The 21,000-nt window shown below is 42.1% G+C and overlaps 1 pseudogene; it reads left to right on the top strand.

Moving 5' to 3' along the window:
• Positions 1–18,548, top strand: part of LOC148481842 (uncharacterized) — a 28,909-nt pseudogene extending 10,361 nt beyond the window's left edge.
• Positions 18,549–21,000: the final 2,452 nt, after the last annotated feature.

Raw genomic sequence — 21,000 nt, 5'->3', positions numbered from 1 at the left:
AATAGCATTGATTATATATATATATATTAGGAAGTAGTGAATGATGTAGCGACAGGCGTCTCTAATAATTAAATTGCATGTGCAATATATATATAAATATAAACAATTTATTCCAAGTTTATACAGACATAGTGGTATAGACAAACACTAAAAAGACAATATGAATACACAGAATGAGTAAAAAATAGAAATGAAATTGATCCTTTAGAGTGTCTAATGTCTCAAAGTTTAGTTAAAAGGACCTTATTAAAATAAAAGAGCAATATAAGAATACTTATTAGCCATGTCCTTAATTAATAACACAATGCATAAAAAATCTCAACATCGTAGTGTTGAATAAAGTGCAAACAATCAGTAACATATATTGCACAACCCCAATAATATATATTAAAAGCAGATTGAGATGTGCAGAGAATCAAGTTTATAACCAGCAACTGATTTAAAAATGCTTATCTTAGTAGATAAGCATTGGATGAAACGCGTTGGGAAGCTGTACTCTTGTCTTTATGAGCTACTAAGATAAGCATTTTTAAATCAGTTGCTGGTTATAAACTTGGCTAATAAGTATTCTTATATTGCTCTTTTATTTTAATAAGGTCCTTTTAACTAACTCTGAGACATTAGACACTCTAAAGGATCAATTTCATTTCTATTTTTTACTCATTCTCTGTGTTCATATTGTCTTTTTAGTGTTGGTCTATACCACTATGTCTGTATAAACTTGGAATAAATATTTTATATTTATATATTTATTGCACATGCACTTTAATTATTAGAGACGCCTGTCGCTATATCATTCACTACTTCCCCATTCTTATCTAGGACTCACGACCCAGTCCTACTCACTGGTATCTAGCTGACACCTTACGGTAGAGCATCCTGTTATATATATTATTGAATTTAAATCATTTATATTAACTTTATTAAATACATTTATTTTATTAATATTCTGTTCTTGGCTGGCGCCATAGCCATCACATTGTTATATATATATATTTATATATATATATATATATATATATTTATATATATATATATATATATATATATTCAGTCAAATACACAATACTTAATTAATTGTTCCTATATCCCTACAGTATATCTGAAAATTAATATTTGCGATTTCAGTGGTACATTAGGCTTATTGTAATATCAGTGACAACACACTTGTAAGAATGATTAAATTCATAGAAGCAACAATTACCTAAGTACTATACAGTTTTTCAAATCAACGAGTACTGACATTATGCTGGACATGTTACTTTAGGTAGAAACATTCCAGTTCAATGGCTATTTTCTATAAAGTTCACAAGCAGGACTTAGCTTAAACATTGTATTTCAATTAAATAATTTTATAAGATCATGCAGAAAAATCTTTTTTTCTGTCACAAGAGACAAATAGAAAAAATATACAATAAAATGTTCTACGTCTAGGAATTATGGGAAGGTTCAGGCACAAAAATTACCACACTTATGCCATTTTTGTAAACTGTAATGTTCAGAACTACTGTCCCTAATTTGCAGAAGGCTATTTTTAGTACAGAGTAAGGTGCAATTCAAAAGTTAAAGGGACAGTAATAATGGCACATGATTATGTTTTGGAGTAAATAGCAAAAGTAACAGGTACTTTCAGAAATCATTCTTGATAGCCACCAAATACAGTTACAATACTAAGTTTAATTTGTGTTTGTTCTCATTTCTCTTGTTTAGTGTAAAGAGATTCGTTGCACCTCGGGAAATAGATGAGCTAAGAGATTTGATAAGCAGGTAAATGTCTAATGTCTGATTTTACAATGTGATAACAAAATGTGTCTAGTTTAGAAAAACAAGTTCAACATTTTATCCTCCATAAAACCCAACTGACTCATCGGAATAAGGCCCTCATTCAGAGCCGCACGCAAGCGGGCGCACGTACGTTAGGCGTACGTACAAAAATATTTAAATTCAATGGCTCGCTCGTATTTTCGTTCGCATCTAAAATTCCTCCCTAAACTCTGACGACCCCTCCTCTAACTAACGAGCGTACGAAATAGCGAGCGTACATCCCCGAAATGGCTTGAAAGGAACGCACGCACAAGTATAAACAGGAAGTGGCCTTGTCAGATGTCGATTACCTGCTCCTTTATTCTGCCTACCTCCATCAATCGTATCATGCCAATCAATGTATCAATTAGCTTAATTGTTTGTTTTTTTTCAACACAATGCAAGAAACTTTACTCTTGTCTGTGTTTGTGTTTACCCGCAGAATACGTACGGATGAAACATTCGCTTTTATTGTTTAAAAAACATGTGAACCACAATTAAACAATTGTACTATTGCTGTGGATCCCCGCATATTTCCCTGGGTTCATTTCTTTATTTAAATTTGCTTACGCATGTCACTGCATCAAGCCTATCCTAACTCTCCAGAGATTTCTGGCCCTGTCGAACACATGACTCATACACTAACCAATAAAATTGCTCCTGTTAATTTCCAAAATACATTAGCCAATCAGAAAATTTTTACACACTTTATCAAAAATTATTTTTAAGAAAAACACCATTGCCATCATGAGAGCCTCCGCATTCACCAGGCGTGAGCTGCTGGTGCTTACGGAGGTCATGGATCGCCGGATCACCAGCCAGCCAGAACCCATGACCAACCGGCAGAAGCGCTCCGCGTATGCGGAGGTACGGTCCCGCCTGCGGTCCTTCGGATCACGCCGCAACATCGGGCAGCTGGAGCGCAGGTGGTCCGACCTGCAACGGCGAACGCCCCGCTTGCTGGCATGCTTTCGCATGCAGATCCTGGCAAGTAAGTGTTATGTATTGTGGTTTTAATGTTTGTGTTTGTGGGGCAAACTGCGTGTGCATGTTTTCCTGTCTGTTCTATTTATTATTTGTACTCATATCTGCGTGTGCATGTTTTCCTGTCTGTTCTATTTATTATTTGTACTCATATCTGCGTGTGCATGTTTTCCTGTCTGTTCTATTTATTATTTGTGCTCATATCTGCGTGTGCATGTTTTCCTGTCTGTTCTATTTATTATTTGTACTCATATCTGCGTCTGCATGTTTTCCTGTCTGTTCTATTTATTATTTGTACTCATATCTGCGTCTGCATGTTTTCCTGTCTGTTCTATTTATTATTTGTACTCATATCTGCGTCTGCATGTTTTCCTGTCTGTTCTATTTATTATTTGTACTCATATCTGCGTGTGCATGTTTTCCTGTCTGTTCTATTTATTATTTGTACTCATATCTGCGTCTGCATGTTTTCCTGTCTGTTCTATTTATTATTTGTACTCATATCTGCGTCTGCATGTTTTCCTGTCTGTTCTATTTATTATTTGTACTCATATCTGCGTGTGCATGTTTTCCTGTCTGTTCTATTTATTATTTGTACTCATATCTGCGTCTGCATGTTTTCCCTCTTTTTATGAATTTTTAATTCTACTGCTATTTTTTTTGGTTTTATTTATTTTTTCTTTTTTTTTTTTTGTTTGTTTGCCCGGATTTGTCCATAAACTAAACGCAATTTATTTGACATATTTTAGGGGGACAGCCAAGACTCCGCCTTCAACGTCGGCGTTCCCGCCCACTCTCCCCAACCCCCAGCCAACACTCCACCCCAAATCTTTCCCCTATTCCCCACTCCTCCCCATCCTTCCCAGACCCTCTCCCGGAAATGTCGGGTCTCCTTCCCCTCCGTCCCACTTCCCCCTCTCCTCCACCCACCCCTCTTCCAATTACCCCCTCCCCGGAGTCCAGCATAACTCCGCCCCATTCTTTGGGGAATGACGGATCCTCCGAGGAGGATCATGGAGGTTTTGCCGGAGCTCCCGATTTCTTTCCCGGTATGTTTTTTATTATTTTTTTTTAAAGCACAAACTGTTTGTATGTAATCATGTGTCGTGCCTTTCTTCGTGTTTTTGTGGCTTGACTTTTGTTGATTGTGAAGGTTTGCCTTTACCTCTTCCTGGTGATTTAAGCATACACATATCATACCTGTGGGAATTTGTACCTAGGCCTTGTATTTTTGCCAGCCCACCCTTTTTATTTATGTTTTTGGGTTTAGGAGTGATTTGTTTTTTTTTTTATGTTTTTCTGTGGAGTCCCTATTGTTGTATTAACCCACACACTTTTCTCACCCACAGAGGAACAGAGGCGTCGGCAAGAGGTGGCGGATGTTGTGGGGCAGATGCGCCACCATGTAATCGGCCTTCTGGTGGCCCTCGACCGGCTGTCTGGCCTCCTTCGGCATTAGTTTTTTTTTTTTTGTTGTATTTGCCCAATAAATTTTTAAAGACAAATATACGTTGTGGCTCATTTTTAAAAACCAAAACCAAGATAGTTTAGCCTGACATAAGTTCCTGCAAGGATTTCCCTTTTTTAAAAGTTAGATTGTGTTTTGTCTTTGTATGTCAAACAGACACCAGAAACACATAACAGTAACAATGTAATTTCCCTTTTTGGGTGTAGTGTCAATTTCAGATTTCTACATTTTCCAGGTTCCTACTTGGTGCGCAAGCTGCTTAGGCCAATCTTACAAATCCCAAGGTTGGGCCAGGCTTCCTTTTGGTGTGGATTGGAAAGCTGAAAACATATTTCAGTTTTGCTCAACTGGCGTCAGTACTGGTTTACCCCTTAGTCAAATGTAACTTGTGTTAACCTGGTTACACTTGCTGTTAACGTCCCAAAAAAGGAAGACCATTTCACTCTTCAAACATTTATTCACCACATAACAGAGAAAACAAAGTGGTCACTCCCAAAAAAAATACACAGTGATAAATTCAAATACAACACATACCAAGAAAAAATTAAATAAAAACACAAAATCAAGAACTGGTTGACGAAGGACCATGCCAACATGATTCCACAAACATGGCGTTGCGATATGGGTTCCAGAATATATGCCCAAAAGGACCAGATCCAGGTTTGGTAAGGGTAGCAGGAAGTAGTGAGCGTTGGAGTGCCAAAGATTATGTGAACAAACAGAAGATGGTGAGAAAATTAAAAATAAATTAGATGTTTGCCAAAAAAAACAAACACATTAGGTATAAACACTGGAGTTTTGAACAAACTTACCTAAAAAATCTGGCCACCACATCATCGCGTATGGCCCCCCCACATACTGACCTTCGACCAACCTCGGGGGGGCCATCCTCAGGTAAGGCATCCTCTGGCTGCATTGGGACACCACTCCTTATGGCAATGTTGTGAAATATCCCACACAGGACCACAATTTTAGACACCATATCCGGCACATACATGAGCTCGCCACCAGAGCGGTGGAGGCATCTGAATCGGCCTTTTAAAAGGCCGATACAGCGCTCCACCACTTGCCTGGTGGCTGTAAGTGCGGAATTATACGCACTTTGTGGCCCTGATGTGGGAGCCAAATAAGGAGTGAGCAGCCAGGACATGCAAGGGTATCCACTGTCTCCTGTGAACAAAAATAGACCACATCAGGAACACTGTGTATCAAGCTTAACATTGTTATGTACTAAAGGTCTCCACTTACCCAGAAGCCACGCATCACCAGCTTGTAGGTTGGTTAATTTCTGCCATATCCCTGATTGCCGGATGACGAAGGAGTCATGAGCACTTCCGGGTAATTTAGCATTCAGGGACAGGATCTGGAGGGAGGCATCACATACCACCATTACATTCAGGGAGTGATAGTGTTTCCTGTTTCTAAATATTGCCTCCAGCCGTGCTGGAGGCTGAAGTGGTATGTGAGTACCATCCACAACCCCTATGATGTGTGGGAAGCCAGCTATTTGGTAAAAATTGGCCTTGGTCACACTAAGGGCACCCATATCCAAAGGCATTTTAATAAAATGATGGAGGTGCTTGAAAAGTGCCTCCATCACTGCCCTCAGGATCCGGGAAAAGGAGGATTGGGAGATGCCCGCCACTATTCCCACCGTTGTTTGAAACGATCCTGAGGCACAGAAATGTAACACCGCCAGAAATTGCGTCAGTGGTGGTATTGCTGTTGGACTGTCAATTTGCCGCTCAAGATCACTTTCTATTAATGAGAGAGTGTCTATGATGATTTTGGGAGGTAGACGGTAGCGTCTTAAAACCTCATCATCGGGCATTCCAAAAAGGGTGACACGTGTTCGAAATATCTGGGGCCTTGCATGCCTACGATGCCTACGCCTGGGACGAGTTTGAGGTTGGTCGTCTTCCGGGAGCAGGGCCAGAACAATTCGCCCCAGATCTACCTGAAATTCAAAGTTTACAATGTAAGGCTTTTGACCCACCCCAAAAGTAAGAAAAAACAACTTAGCTTTCTGATACCATCCATAGCTGCTTACATGCCGGGGTATTGTCATGATACGTATAAACTGTAAAAAAGGCAACAATGAGACTTCAAAAATTTAGAGGGTGTTTTTTTTGTTTAAAAATTGTTGCAAGCCAACACAGAAAATAGCGGAAAAACACATTTGGCCATCGATGAAAACTACATTGCACACCGTACATCAAATAGGGTTCAAATGGACCCAAAAAATGGAAAAGGGAAAAGCAAAACTGGATTATATGATGAATAAGCCGTCAAAAATGTGGTAATTCATTCGCAAATGCAAGTCACTACACCAACAGTCAAAAATGCGGTAAATTATTCGCAAATGCAAGTCACTACACCAACAGTCAAAAATGCGGTAAATTATTCGCAAATGCAAGTCACTACACCAACAGTCAAAAATGCGGTAAATTATTCGCAAATGCAAGTCACTACACCAACAGTCAAAAATGCGGTAAATTATTCGCAAATGCAAGTCACTACACCAACAGTCAAAAATGCAGTAATTCATTCGCAAATGCAAGGCGCTACACCAACAGTCAAAAATGCCGTAATTCATTCGCAAATGCAAGACAAAAAATGGACTTACCCAACTCGAATATATAAGATGTCCTCAAAAAACTTCTTTGGGTCCGAAAACAAAAAAAAACTAAAAAAGATGAAATGAGTGTTAAACAAATTAACTAACCACAAAACAGAAGAATACACCAATTGGCCACAAATTTGAATGCACAAAACTTACCAAATCAGGAAAGGATGTTGAAAAAATGAAAAAAATGCGAACGGAAAAACCAAAGAAATGTAGCAAAAACAAACAAAAAAACAACTCTCCAAAATCCTCCAAACGCAACCAACCAACCAAATCCAAACCACTTAACCGACAACACTCCAACAACCCCACCTCGAATCCACACACACCAAGCCATAAATAGTGTTTATTTTCCCGCACAAATTAAGGATGAATCATAGGGACGCACAATCAATGATGCGGCCGCAAACTAACGACACATGTATAAATACGTCACGAAATCACATAGAATTTCTGGATGATTTCATGCTGGAAGCAGAGACATGGCTTCAAACCAGGGAAACAATGGTCAAAATTGCGGCGGTAAGGCCTTCATGCATTTTGTGTCAATGAGTATTTTAAAACATAATATTGTGCAAGTTGTGAAGTGGCTAAATCTGCATATTTACCCAAATAGGTGAGGAGGATGACATGGAAGAGACTGCTGGCCCCAGTCAACCCGCCAAAGCTGCAAAAAAAAAAAGGCAGCCACATTTCACAAGCAAGGAGATGGAGGTTTTGATCCAGAAGTGCGTTGACATCCTGCCCCAGGCAGCCAGGAATATGAGCCAAAGCCAGAAGTGGAGAATGTGGGAGGAGGTCGCCGTTGCTGTCAATAGGGTGGGTGATTATGTCCATCTAGCCCGGGATGTCAAACGGCGGTAAGTAAACACTTTCCCATCCTATAAACAAACCCCATTGTAAAAAAAAGGATAATGGTTCCAAATTCATTCCACAGATGGGCAGACTTCAAATATCGTCTAAAACAAAAACTTGCCGACAGGGCTAGGCATGCAAGGGGGACAGGTGGGGGTCCCACCCCTGTGTCATTGGAGTTGACAGACTTAGAAGAGATGGCACAGGGGTGTGTGCAGGCTGTGGAGGTGTTTGGCGTGTCCAACATGGATACGGACATGCCAGACTTTGCGGCTCCTCATGTTGGCCAAGGTAAGTCTTGTGATGTCACCAACTCAGAAATGCTATTGTGCCAATATGTAGATTCTAATGTGAGTCTTTTCTCCAATTTCCTAACAGAGACAGAGGCGGATGAGTCTGCTCCAGAGGGGAGCCTTGGCCGCAGAATTTCTGCTGACTCTGCAGGGGAGGAACCAGTACATCCGGCTGAGGACCCTGCAGAAGCCAGTCCAGGGCGTGCCCCCTCGCAGGCAGTGGGCCTCCTCACAGAACTCAATTTTAAATCGGATTGCCATACGGAGATTCTGCAGAGGATGGACGCCAGTCTGATACGGGTGGCTGAGGCCCTGGAGCAAAATGCTGCGGCCAACGTGACCATTGCTCAGGCCCTGGCGGAAAATACCAGGGCCAACATCCGCATCGCCGATGCCCTGGAGCAGCTCGTTCGCCAGCACATGGTGGAGCCGACCTCCCTTCCTGCCGGAACATCCAGATCCTCCACCTCTGGCACAACATCAGGCAATCCTCCAAATGTGCCTAGCCCTGTGCCTAGTCCAGAGGCCACAACATCTGCCTCTGGACAGGCCAGCCCGATGGCATCCCGGACCCGGTCTGGCGCCCACCCTCACCCAGCCAAACGGGCGAGAAAACGGTGACAGCAATGGCGACTTTTCCCACTTTCCTTCTGTGCTTGGCTCATATTCCTTTCTGGTCAAAACTTCCCTCTCCTTTCTTGTGAAATGTTTTTAAATTTTGTATTTACGCTTATGTTAGTAGTTATGTTTTTTTTTTTTTTTGATCAAATATCTTGGCCACAAAAAAAGGCAATACAATATTATGCCAATTTGTTTGTGTGTAAACAATAAATTAAAAACAAAACACTGACATTGTATTGTGACATTATTGTACAAATGGGTTACATTTAATCCTGGCCTTAAACGCAAAAACTGACCCTCTTTTTTAAAAAAAAAGGCCTCTTTAAGGAACGTTTAAAAAAACACATAGCGATGCAAATTCCACAGTAAACCAAAAAAAAGGGGAGCTAATTAAAAGATGATGACATTATTGTTACAATAGGCCATAACCACCAAATTGTGGCCAAAATAAAAGCCCAAAAATGTACGCTAATTGATTATGTAATCATGACATTAGCAGCTCTGATTTCCACCTGCGTACGCTTTTGTGCTATCCCAATAAACTCCTTTCCAAACACATACCAAGCCGGATTTCAATCCAACACTAATTACTTTACTGACCAGCCGCGATTAATCGCTGCACCATCGTGGAGTCCCGGGACGGAGGAGAAGGCCATCGCCAATGTGGTCGAGTAATCCTGACCCTAAGCTGTGCGAGCATTTTGAAGGGAAAGCGGATGTTTCAGTGACGTATGAGACGGTCCGAACACATTTGACGTTCGCATCTGCTAATGTATGTACGCCCCAAAAACGCCTCGCCACGCCTGCGTTTTTTCATCTCCACCCCCGTCAACACCCAAAAACGCCCTGTTCTGTCAATCACATTTGACATGTCACTTCCTGTACGCTATTTTAGGAACAAGAGAAAAAAAGCTCGCAATCTGCCGTACGCACATGCGCGGTGTAACACCGACGCATGCGCGGTTAGTCAACATCGGAACGCAACGAGCGTACTGTTGTTAACGTGCGGCTCTGAATGAGGGCCTAAATCCTATTCTGACACCATGTTTTCCGCTGAACTATTGCACAAACACCTACTCATCTATCCCATGTATTTATTAGTACCAATATCCCTGTATGTTCTGTATGTTCTACATACTCTCTGTGTTCCATGTGTTTTATATGTTTAGTGTGCTCTATGGGGCTGTTTATTAGTTGGGAGTAAGGCACAAAAGTAAGTAACTGTGCACACTGGTAAAACCTTGTTGCACTGCAGAAAGGGTTAAAAATGTGCAGATAGATAATACAATTTGGACTTGCCTCTCCTAAGTATAAACATAAATTGCAGTGTAACAATTAAGCTGGAATTGATATTAGGGAGACCAACTAAGTGCTCACTATCTGGGGTTGAATATTCAGGCTGCAGATCTGGAGCAAGAGATTTATCCATCTCTAGTCATAGAAATATTGAGACTGCACAACATTTTCTACAAACAGATACTATGATATAGTATAGTATAATGGAAGCAGCACAAACTTATTTCATAGTCAGCTGTATAAGGTTCAAATCACACAACTACCTGTAGATAATCAGTGAATGACTCAACGCTCACTGCAGGGGTACTTCTTTTTTATTTCAGGTAAAGTGATTGCATTCAAAGATGCTGAAACACCTACATAGGGGGCCGTACACAGATAGAGAACCTGCACCTGCATGGGGTTTATGCAAGTTTTGATGGTGCAACAGATGGTGGCATCTCAGGCAGGGCTGAATTAACAATGGGATGGGTGGAGCTACAACTCCTGGCCTCTCTTTGAAAATAGTCCCACATACACTGACTGCGGTGCAGACAGGAAAAATACTTATTTTCCTGTCACCACCAGGACAGCGCTCCCTCACCCCCCAGCCACTTGTAGCTAAGCTCTGCTAAGCTTTAGCCACCTCCCGTCCCTTCTCCTCGGCGGGAGGACCAGCCGACTGAAGTCCCTCCCACATCCAAACCCCCACCCCCAACATGTTTGAAGCTCCGCCCCTGACCGTCCTGCTCTAAAGACGTGACCAGTGATGTTCACCATCCTGTCGCCTTGCTCATGAATCAGGAGGGAAGGCAGCCCAGCAACAGCAGGGCCAGAGCAACTTCCCAGGCCAGAAGTCAGTATAATGTGTGGCCCCTGAGTATTTATGTATGTGTATATATATTTGTCTAAGTGTTTATATGGAATACAGAGAGATGACACTCCGCTGCTGAACTGCAAATCTTGCATCCGGTACCCCCTATATACCCTCCCTGGCAACGTGGATAAAATCAATATAACTGTGGCAGACGGCACTCAGGACGACTAGTAATAATAACGCAAACACCACAATGGCTAGAAATTGACGTTTCAATGCTCATAGCATTTTCTTCAGGATAAAATCCTGTGAGCATTGAAACGTCAATTTCTAGCCATTGCGGTGTTTGCGTTATTATTACTAGTCGTCCTGAGTGCCGACTGCCACAGTTTTATATATATATCTATATATATATAGATATATATATATATATTAGGGATGAGCGGGTTCGGTTTTGCCTTTAATGGGCAAAGTGCTGATTGGCTGACAGACCTCAGCCAATCAGCATTATGGTGCTAATTTGCATGTAGCACGGCCCCGGGAGATCCGTGCTACATGCATCTGTGTCATTGACAGTGACACAGAGCACAGATGGGTCATTGAGACCCGTCTGTGCTGCTGTGGTAAAAAAAGAAAAAAATGGCATGCACCCCCCCCAAAAAAGAGCAACCAGCCCCGGGCATTAGTGACCCACCGCTGGGTGTGCTTAAATTCAGGGGGCAAATGACGTAGGGGTCCCCTGTACTTAAGCACAACCAACACCGGGCTAGTCAGAACCAGCGCTGGTTGCCAAAATACGGGGGGCTCTGATCTGGTTCTGGAAATATCTCATCTCCCGTCTCTCAGCCAATGAATGGCTCCCTCCATTGTAGTCAATGGTGAGAACCGCAGGGTAAACTTTAATAACCCTGTGGCTCCCACCATTGACTACAATGGAGGGAGCCGTTCAATGGCTGAGAGACGGGGGATGACCTCTCTCAGCCAATGAACACTTAGCATCGGGGTTTCCACGGTGATACCCTGCCGCTAAGCTCTTATCCGGGAAGTACCGTGGATCGGGTTTTCGTTTTTTTTTTTTGCCAAGTCTCGGGATGCCTACTTTTTCAACGAAGAGGACAGAACCCCGCATAGGAGATGGTGAGTATGTTTTTTTTCACAGGTCCCCTAAGGATACTTTACCGGACAAGTTGACCGATGCTACAGGGTTACATAGGTGAGTATGTGTACATGTGTGTGTGTGTATGTATGTTTAATAAACTTATACTGTAACGGTGTGTGTGTCCTGTGTTTTTTTTTTTTTTTTTTTTACAGGTGAACTACAGGTACTAGTGGGCCCTTAATGCCCTGCATGCTGGTACTTGTGGTTCTCCAAGTACCAGCATGCGGGGCAGGCTTGCTGGGACTTACAGTTCTACTTGTAAAGACAATGTTTGATATTATTTATTTACACCACACCACACTATCAACCCGCCACCCACCGCCAGCAGGAGTGGTGGGGATAGCCCTGGGCTATCAGCCTGGGCCAGGGGTGCCCTGGAGAGGGTGACTCCTTTATTGGGGGGTCCCCAGCTCTCCAGGGATCCCCGGCCTGGGCTGACTAGCGGTCAGGGCTGATGCTGTGGCTGGGGTCCCAGTGAAAGGGCTGTGGCATCAGCCCCCAGCTAGAAAAAGTCCAGTGCTGGTTCTGGAACATACAGGGGAACCCTACTCATTTTTTCCCCTGTATTTCCAGAACCAGGACCGGATCAGAGCCCAGAGCTGGTTGCACAGGATACGGGGGACCCCTATGTCGTTTGTCTCCCGTATTTTGGCAACCAGCGCTGGTTCTGACTAGCCCGGTGCTGGTTGTGCTTAAGTACAGGGGACTCTTACATCATTTGTCCCCTGTATTTAAGCACACCCAGCACTGGGTCACTAATGCCCGGGGCTGGCTGCTCTTTTTTTTGGGGGGGCACGCCATTTTTTTCTTTTTTTACACAGGTTTTTTAAAAAATTTTACCACAGCAACACAGACGGGTCTCACGGACCCGTCTTTGCTCTGTGCCAATCACACAGATGCATGTAGCATGGATCTCCTGGGTACATGCTACATGCAAATGGGCACCATAATGCTGATTGGCTTCCTGTCTGCCACTGCAGTGCCACTCCTAGATGGGCCACGTGTTTGTGCCGCCCACTTGTGTCGCTTAGCATAGTCATCCAGCTACCTCGGTGCAACCTTTTGGCCTAAAATCAATATTTTGAGGTGTGAGGTGTTCAGAATAGACTGGAAATGAGTGGAAATTAATGTTATTGGGGTTATTAATAGCGTAGGAACAAAAAAAGGCCCATTTTATGTGATTTTAGCATTATTTTTATATTTTTTAAGAAAAAATCCAGATCCAAAACACAAAACCCAGAACCGAAAACACGGAAGGGTGGTTTTGGCAAAACCAATCCAGATCCAAAACACGAAGAAAGATCCAGATCCAAAACCAAGACACGACACCAAGGCACACCCCTAATATATATATATATATATATATATATATATATATATATATATATATATCAGCAAAAAGAACCAGCACATCCATTAGTAAATGCAAATAAAGCTCATTTATATCAACAGCAACATAATAAAGTGCATGCGTTTGGAGTGTGTGCCAAAACACTATAAATCAGGTAATAAGGCATGACGGTGTAAAACAAATACTTAGCACACACCAGGGTGGGCATAAAGATAGCCTGTCTGTCATCCTATCTATATGACCACCCTGGTGTGTACTAAGTATTTGCTTTACACCGTCATGCCTTATTACCTGATTTATAGTGTTTTGGCACACACTCCAAACGCATGCACTTTATTATGTTGCTGTTGATATAAATAAGTTTTATTTACATTTACTAATGGATGTGCAGGTTCTTTTTGCAGATTTTTTATTTTTTTGGTGTACCATGCACTCATCTTCATTACTATACACGTGTGCAACTGGGACCTGATATATATATATATATATATATATATACATATATATATATATATATATATATATATTTTTTTTTTTGAGGGTGATGTTTTAAGGGAAGGACAGAGAATGGCGGATTTCCAACAGTAGCCACTTTGGTTGAAGGTAGGGGCCAGCAATACCTTCCATGGTACTAAACAGATCCACAGCACAGGGCACACTCCTACAGTATGTAAACATCACCTACACCACACTGGTCACGACCCAACATCACCAGTCACACTGCTGCAGCACTTGTCACACCACCAACAGCGACACAAAATAGGCCCTTCATGAATTTCAGCTCCAGGCCCATCTGGCACTGGTCTCAGGGCCTTATTCAGCTTGGATTGCAGTTGCTAATACGCACGCAATCATCCAACTGTTGCATTCTGCACATGCATAAGCATCGCAGTGCGCGAGCCAGCCACTGCGATCGTGACTGCAATCGAAGAGGCTATGCAAAACCATCACAGAGTGATTGACAGGAAGTGCCATTTGTGGGTGGTTATGGGGGGTGGTTGTGCGAATGCAGGCATGCCAGTGTGTTTCAACACCATTGCTAGGGGCGTGTATAAATTATCTACTGTGATGCCCTATGCAGTGTGAGGCCTCATAGCATGCATGGCTATTAGCAAGTTAGGAGTAAAGTCAGGGCTTGTGCAAGTATGCATATGGGTACTCGATTGTACCAATGGTTTTGCTATTCTGCTAAGTATTAGTGGTGTGCAAATGGTAAAGTGGGCGTCCTTATGTAGTGCAGAGTTTGCATTGTGATCGCTGTCGAGTGGCTTGCTGTCGCTGTTGAACTGCATGCACCCTCAGTCCTGTCAAGTGTACTCAACCATGGATATCTGTAAAACACAAACTGTTGGGGCACCTTGAGAACCGCGTTTGGGAACCTCTGAAGTAAAGGTTGTCCCAGCACAGTTACAGGAGTATAGCTTCAATTCTCCAAGGTGGATCTCCAATGTGCTTTCATTGGTTCAGGAACTCATGTAGACTAGGGAGCCATGGGATCCTAGCCTAGAGAGCTGCCAAACCTCACCTGGGGAGCCATGGATACACTGCCTGTGGCACCATGAATGCACTGCCTGGAGAGCCTCAGGAGCCCTGCATGGAGAGCTTAGGGAGTGCTGATTGGTAACCAGGGGAACAGTGATTGGTAGCATGACAGGCTTTACACTGATTGCGGGTGGCTAATACTTATAGGTAACCAGGAGAGCAGTGATTGCTAGGACGCCAGGCTTTACAATGACTGCAGATACCATTTTAAATTTTCACCTGCAACCTACCGGGAAGCAACGGCTAACAAAAGCTGAGTGAGTTATCAGGCTTTTTCCTTTATTACTCTCCTGCATATATGCTGTTTAGATCCATTTTCTGCACATGTGCCAGCTGCTTCTAACTGCTTGTAGCAGCAGCGGCTGATGGGTTTAAAAGGGGCAGAGCTACCACGGAGGACGGGACTCGGCATAAGGACAGGTAAGTTCCCTGTCCTTTGCATGGATGATTAACAACACACTTTGCCATCCTTAGATGGTGAATGCAAAGCCAAGAAAAAATGGAGAGCTGAGCTGTCCATCCTTTCATGAATCACACTCAAAGAGTGTCCCTCCTTACCCGTGTTCTGATGTACAGTAAGTATTGTGGTCTCTGGTAGGCACCCACCTCCAGAGTGTTCTGTGTGGTGTATTAAGCATCGCGGCACGGGTGCTGGTTGATGCAGCATTGCTTGTCAGGGGCACCTGGCAGGCTAGTGTGTGCACTGTTCTTGTTGCTCAGGCTCCTGATCTCTCTTAACTTCTGGATACCTGGCCGTCTGCAGTGGTGAACGGGTGGCGGAACCCTCCGGAGGTAGGCGTCTACTAGAAATACTTACATTAGCACATAGTAAGGAGAGACACTATTTATAGCTTCATAGCCAGGGCCAGCTCCAGGGGTCAGAGCACCCTGTGCCAGCCCTTGAGAAGGCAGCCCTTACATAGCGGAGCCGCGCACGACCGAATTTGGTGGCGTGGCCTAATTACCATAGGCCACGCCCCCTAGGTGATGCATGGCATGCCTCCAAATAACGTCAGGCTGGAGGAAAAGCCCAGCACTCCATCACTGGATGGGCTTCCCCAGCCCTCTCCCGTCAGTGAATGGTTGCCACGCGCAGGCGCGGCATCCATTCACACTCCAGGGGTCGGGCACCGCCTCACAGCTTATTTTTTACCATAAATATATATTTTTTTTAAATTGATGCATAGGAATGTATACATCATTGATATATATATACCTTGTGGATGCAAAGCATTCAGTTTTATACATGTGAATACACATTTCGCTGATACAATATATATGTTCAGATCTTGCAAAAGTAATTTTATTGCCACTGTGATTGTGTAGTCAGCTATAATCATAACTGGACATTATTTATATCTAAAGTAAAATCTTGCACATTAAAAATATCCAATTGTCACTGTGCCTGTATATTCAGCCATAAACAGAACTGTTTGCTGTGTACTTAGTGATACTGCAGAATGGATATTCTTTTTCACAAATCTATACAAAATTGCAGTATAAAAGGAAACATACAGTATGGTGTTAGCTGGAACTAAAAACTCATATACAATATTCCAGAAAAGGATAATAAAAGCCTCAAGTGGATACACATTATCTGCTAAAAAGTGAAAAAGCTACAACTGTTTCTGTTTATCCTAAATGAGATCTGCTGTTGTTTGTAGACCTGTGATCTTTTTAAGTGTGCTTTAAATTCAAATGGCTGCTATAACAGATATTAGCAGTAACATTGGAGGTGTATGTTATAATTAGTTCATCAGTGAATTACATGTGAACGATTAATAAGTATTATTATTGGGAAAGTGTTTTTGTATACTGAGAATTTTTTGAATGTGAAGGAATGTGTGTATGTCATTAAGCTGGTTTAATAAGGAAACTAGATAAAATAAAATATTTTTTTCTTTATATATAAAACTGTCTGCCAGCGCTCTCAATTTTGTATTTTTTTTTAATTTAACTTATAAAAGAGGGTAGAATAAATCCTCTGCCATACAGAGCAGCAGGCTAGTCAGTGGTCAATTAATAGATTCATCTCTAGCGCTGGTGATTGCTTTTTCTTTTTTGTTATTACCTAATATTCAGAAAACTCAATACTAAAGGTTTTCAGAAATATCTTGAGGGAACCAATGGCTATCTCCTGATGGAGGTGGTTCTCCACGCCCCACTCCTTCCTACAGTATGGAGGTCCTTGCAAAGTGGGTCACTTACCTGTCATCGCCATCTTAAAACTCAATTGGAATTTAACACAATTTGCCAATTTTAAAATTATAACCTACCAATAAACCCCTGTACTCAGTATTAATGGTTTTTACTCTTTATCAAACACTACAGTCAGGAGGGAATAAGTAGAGCTAAGATTTTTATGTAGATTAATGTTGAAAAGTATGGATATAAATATATAGCATTAGCTAGTTAAATATGTAGATACTATAAAAATAATAATTTAATAATAATAATAATAATAATAATAATTATAATAATAATAATATAATAAAAGCCCAAGATTTGCAGTAGTAATCAAAAGTTTATTAAAAAACAAGAAAAAAAAAAAATATTTCAATAAAATTCTCAGCTCTAGTGGATGAGGTAATAAAAAGAGTGGTGGAACTATTTGCATCCAAAAATGACCCTCTCTTCAACACTGTCCCGACTACTCTGAAGAGTATCCATGATGACACACGGGCAGATTTTTTATTATTTTGTGCTTTCAGAGAAGTTTTGCATGCAACCTAATGTATCACAGGGGGGTCCCCATCACAATAACAAGTAGGAGGCAGAGAGGGAAGTTGCCCCCGAATAAGATCAAAACACTGTGACTATGGAGACGCTAACAGTACTGTATATCTCCAATAGTATTATTCTGTATTTTTATCTTCCTACTATATTACACAGATAATTACAGAGAATGTTTAATCATGTAAATGATCTATTTTCTCTACCAAATAATCACACAATAGAGTAAAGTCTAAATTGTATTTTAGGGTTATATTGCACCCAGGGGAACCCATGAAAACATGAGGAGAGCATATAGAAGTATCATATATATGGCTCTAGTTAGAATCTAACCCATAGCATCAGTGCTGTGAGCCAGCAATACTATCCCATGTGTCATAATGCAGCCTTTATGTACTAGAATATATGTTGTGTCATTTGCCCTTTTGCTCCACTGGAGGTTTCTGTCCTACCTGAGATCGCCTTAGGAAACCTGCATTACAATTTGACAGGTGTACCGCCCCAGTCAAACTCCCCACCTTTATGTACTAGAATATATGTTATGAGTCTCATAATAATATATAAATGCCATAAAAGCAGTGTATGTGTAATTTCAGGTGTATATCCTATTGTTGTTCTCACCCACAAGACAAACGGGAACCTGACTGATACAGAAAACACATTCAGGAACATGGGCGTTGAAAGGATCTTTTCATTTGAAAATTACACTGCAAACGATACTCACAAATTGAAAGGAAGGCACGAGGAGGTCCTAAAGTTCTTTTTTGAAGTTATTAAAGATGTTCAATTCCGTGTTGGAGAACCACGGGATCCTGTGAGGGAGATGAATGACAGGAGACAATTAGTTCTGAATTTTGTACATGAAAGGGAATTAAATGTCCAAAGAGTAAATATAGAAAAGCAGAACACAATGGAGAAAGCTATGATGGAGAGGATACTAATAGCAGAATGTCAGGCATTAGATGCGAAGGTAAAGAGGGAACAACAATTGCATTAAGCAGAATTACAGGGGCAAGTTTAATAGATTGAGAGAAATTGCCCAGCAAGCAGAAAATGATGCTGATGCTGAAATACATTCTAATAATGAAACACCGGAAGGATGTTGTGTGCTACTTTACAGAAAATAATTACCATTACGATATGGGCTTAATAAGTCAGTAATTGTGTTTTTACAATAGAAGTTCTGGAATAAAATCTCAAAAAGATTCTAATTAAAGATTTCACAAAGTATTTTCACCAACCTCACGCAATGTGTAATTATATTATAGAAGCACCAGAGCAATCACATCCGTCCCAACACTGGGACTGATTCTGATTTGGGTGTGAATAATTAAAGCGCTAGTAACTTTGCACCTGGGTAAAACAATGCTGCCCTGCAGGGGGGCAGATGTACAATGTGTAGAGAGATTAGATGTGGGAGGGGTGTGTCTATCTAAATTGCAGTGTAAGAATAAAGCTGGCCAGCATATGTGGGCTACATGCAGGAACAGCCAGTATTCACTCTGCATGCAGACATAATAAATAAAGTATGTGCACCTCTGGCATTGCAGCATGGTTTCTGCAGGTGCAAAGTTGCTTTTATTGGTTTGCTCCCAACTCAGCCCCACTGAGTGTCATACATATATTGCGTAATCCATTTTCACATCAGCATGTTATCTCCAGCAGGACCGGCTCCAGGTGGAGTGGTGCCCTGTTTGAAAATAGTTTGGTGCCCCTTGTCTTCGAGAGTGTTGCCTAATTTCCATAGACCATGTCCGTATATGATACCAGTTAGGGGGTATGCCCATATGCACGCCTCCTGTTTTATGTCATGCTGGGGGTGAGCCCAGCACTCCGTCAGCAGCTGGGCTGCCCCCATCCATCTCCTTGCACTGAAACGCCACTGTATCAATGCACGCTGCATCCATTCAGCTTCACTGGCACTGCTGCTCTCTGCTTAGCAAAGCAGAGCTGTGGCGGTCCCTGTCCCCAACCTGCTGACCACCCATGGGACACTTTGGCCTGCAGGTGAAACAGTGGGACAGTACCTGAAAAACAGGACTGTCCTGCTAAAATTGGGACAGTTCGGGTCGACTCCGCCCTCTATGGGGTAGCGACCGTTCTGTTTCTCCGCACTGGTCGAACACACAAAGAGCCAGCCCTGATCTCCAGTGTAGGTAAGATTCCCCCAACAGACAGCATCATACTCCTTCTATCCAAATGCATTGAACATTTATGGGCAAATTCTACTGATAGTGAGCTACAGTTGGCAGCATGTATTGTTTGATTTTCCACCTTTTAGGAAAATGTATTCTGCTCACACCTGCACAGGCTGCAAATCAGCGTCGGTCAGCTAATGTGCGGAGGCTGCCAGAACAGGTCCCTGCAGCTTCCAAGGTTAATTAAATCTGCCATATAGTGATAACAATGGAAATTATTTATAGAAAATTCATTTTCGTCACAGTCTTCCAGCCTAATGATAATTTATCACCAATATCTGAGGATTATGAGGTGTCTGGAATAATTAATCCTCTGACAAAGTTGTCAACAGAGGCCCCAGAAAAGGGAGGTCAAAGGAGCAGTTTGCACCCTCCAAATATTAGAGAGGCGCCAATGTGCAGGAGCTGCAATGTGCAGTCAGGTGAAAGACCGAACATTACATAGTCCATGCAGTTCAGGGACCATGCTGTGGCAGCCTTTTAATGTTGCATAATATGCAGCCCTTCTACTCCCTGGTGGTCCCAGCGGCCAGCCTCATCTTTAACATGATTAAGGTGGTGGTTGAGGTCCCAGGATGCTTCTTCCCTCATCGTAGCCCTGCAGCCTCTGTCCCTGGGACTCCCTGCCTCCTCCTCACCGTGGTGCCACCTGCTTCTCTTCCCCATGGTACTGCCTCCTCATCCCAAGTGGCTCCGTCCCAGGACTCCTTAAAGACCCCTCACAAAAGAGGCAGAGATCTGATTTAAGGGCACCAAAATGATATATTTGCCCCCCAAACCTAAAAACAATCTGACATCCCCGTTTGTCAACATTCAGTAAAACTTATTGCCTATTGATGTCCTGAATTTTCTATAATCATATCTACTGTACAGGTAAATGGATACTGCAATTTCATAGACTATACTGTATTTCATTTGCTAAAGTAACACTACTATTTTGAATCCTGCTGAATGTGGTTGCATTTGCATTACTGAGTGTATTTCGAATGTGCCCTTAAAATATATATATATATATATATATATATATATATATATACACACACACAGTATATACATACACACACACACACACACACACACGTGTAATCCAAATGTTGTCACAGTGTTCAACTTGTGTATATATTTGGCTTCCAACTGTAACAATTGTTTGTCTCTATCCTTCCTCTTCTGGATGCTGGTACTTGATGTTATACGTCAGGGTTGCCAGTGGATGTCGAAGCTCTCTTAAGTGGTGGGCCACAGGTTGATCACTCTCAGTGCTTGTCTAAAAGCCGT

The sequence above is a fragment of the Taudactylus pleione genome, unplaced genomic scaffold (genome assembly GCF_031769625.1).
Source record: "Taudactylus pleione unplaced genomic scaffold, aTauple2 ptg000559l, whole genome shotgun sequence".
NCBI classification, from domain to species: domain Eukaryota; kingdom Metazoa; phylum Chordata; class Amphibia; order Anura; family Myobatrachidae; genus Taudactylus; species Taudactylus pleione.
The sequence above is the reverse complement of the archived record's forward strand: the minus strand, read 5'-3'. Positions and strand labels throughout refer to the sequence as shown.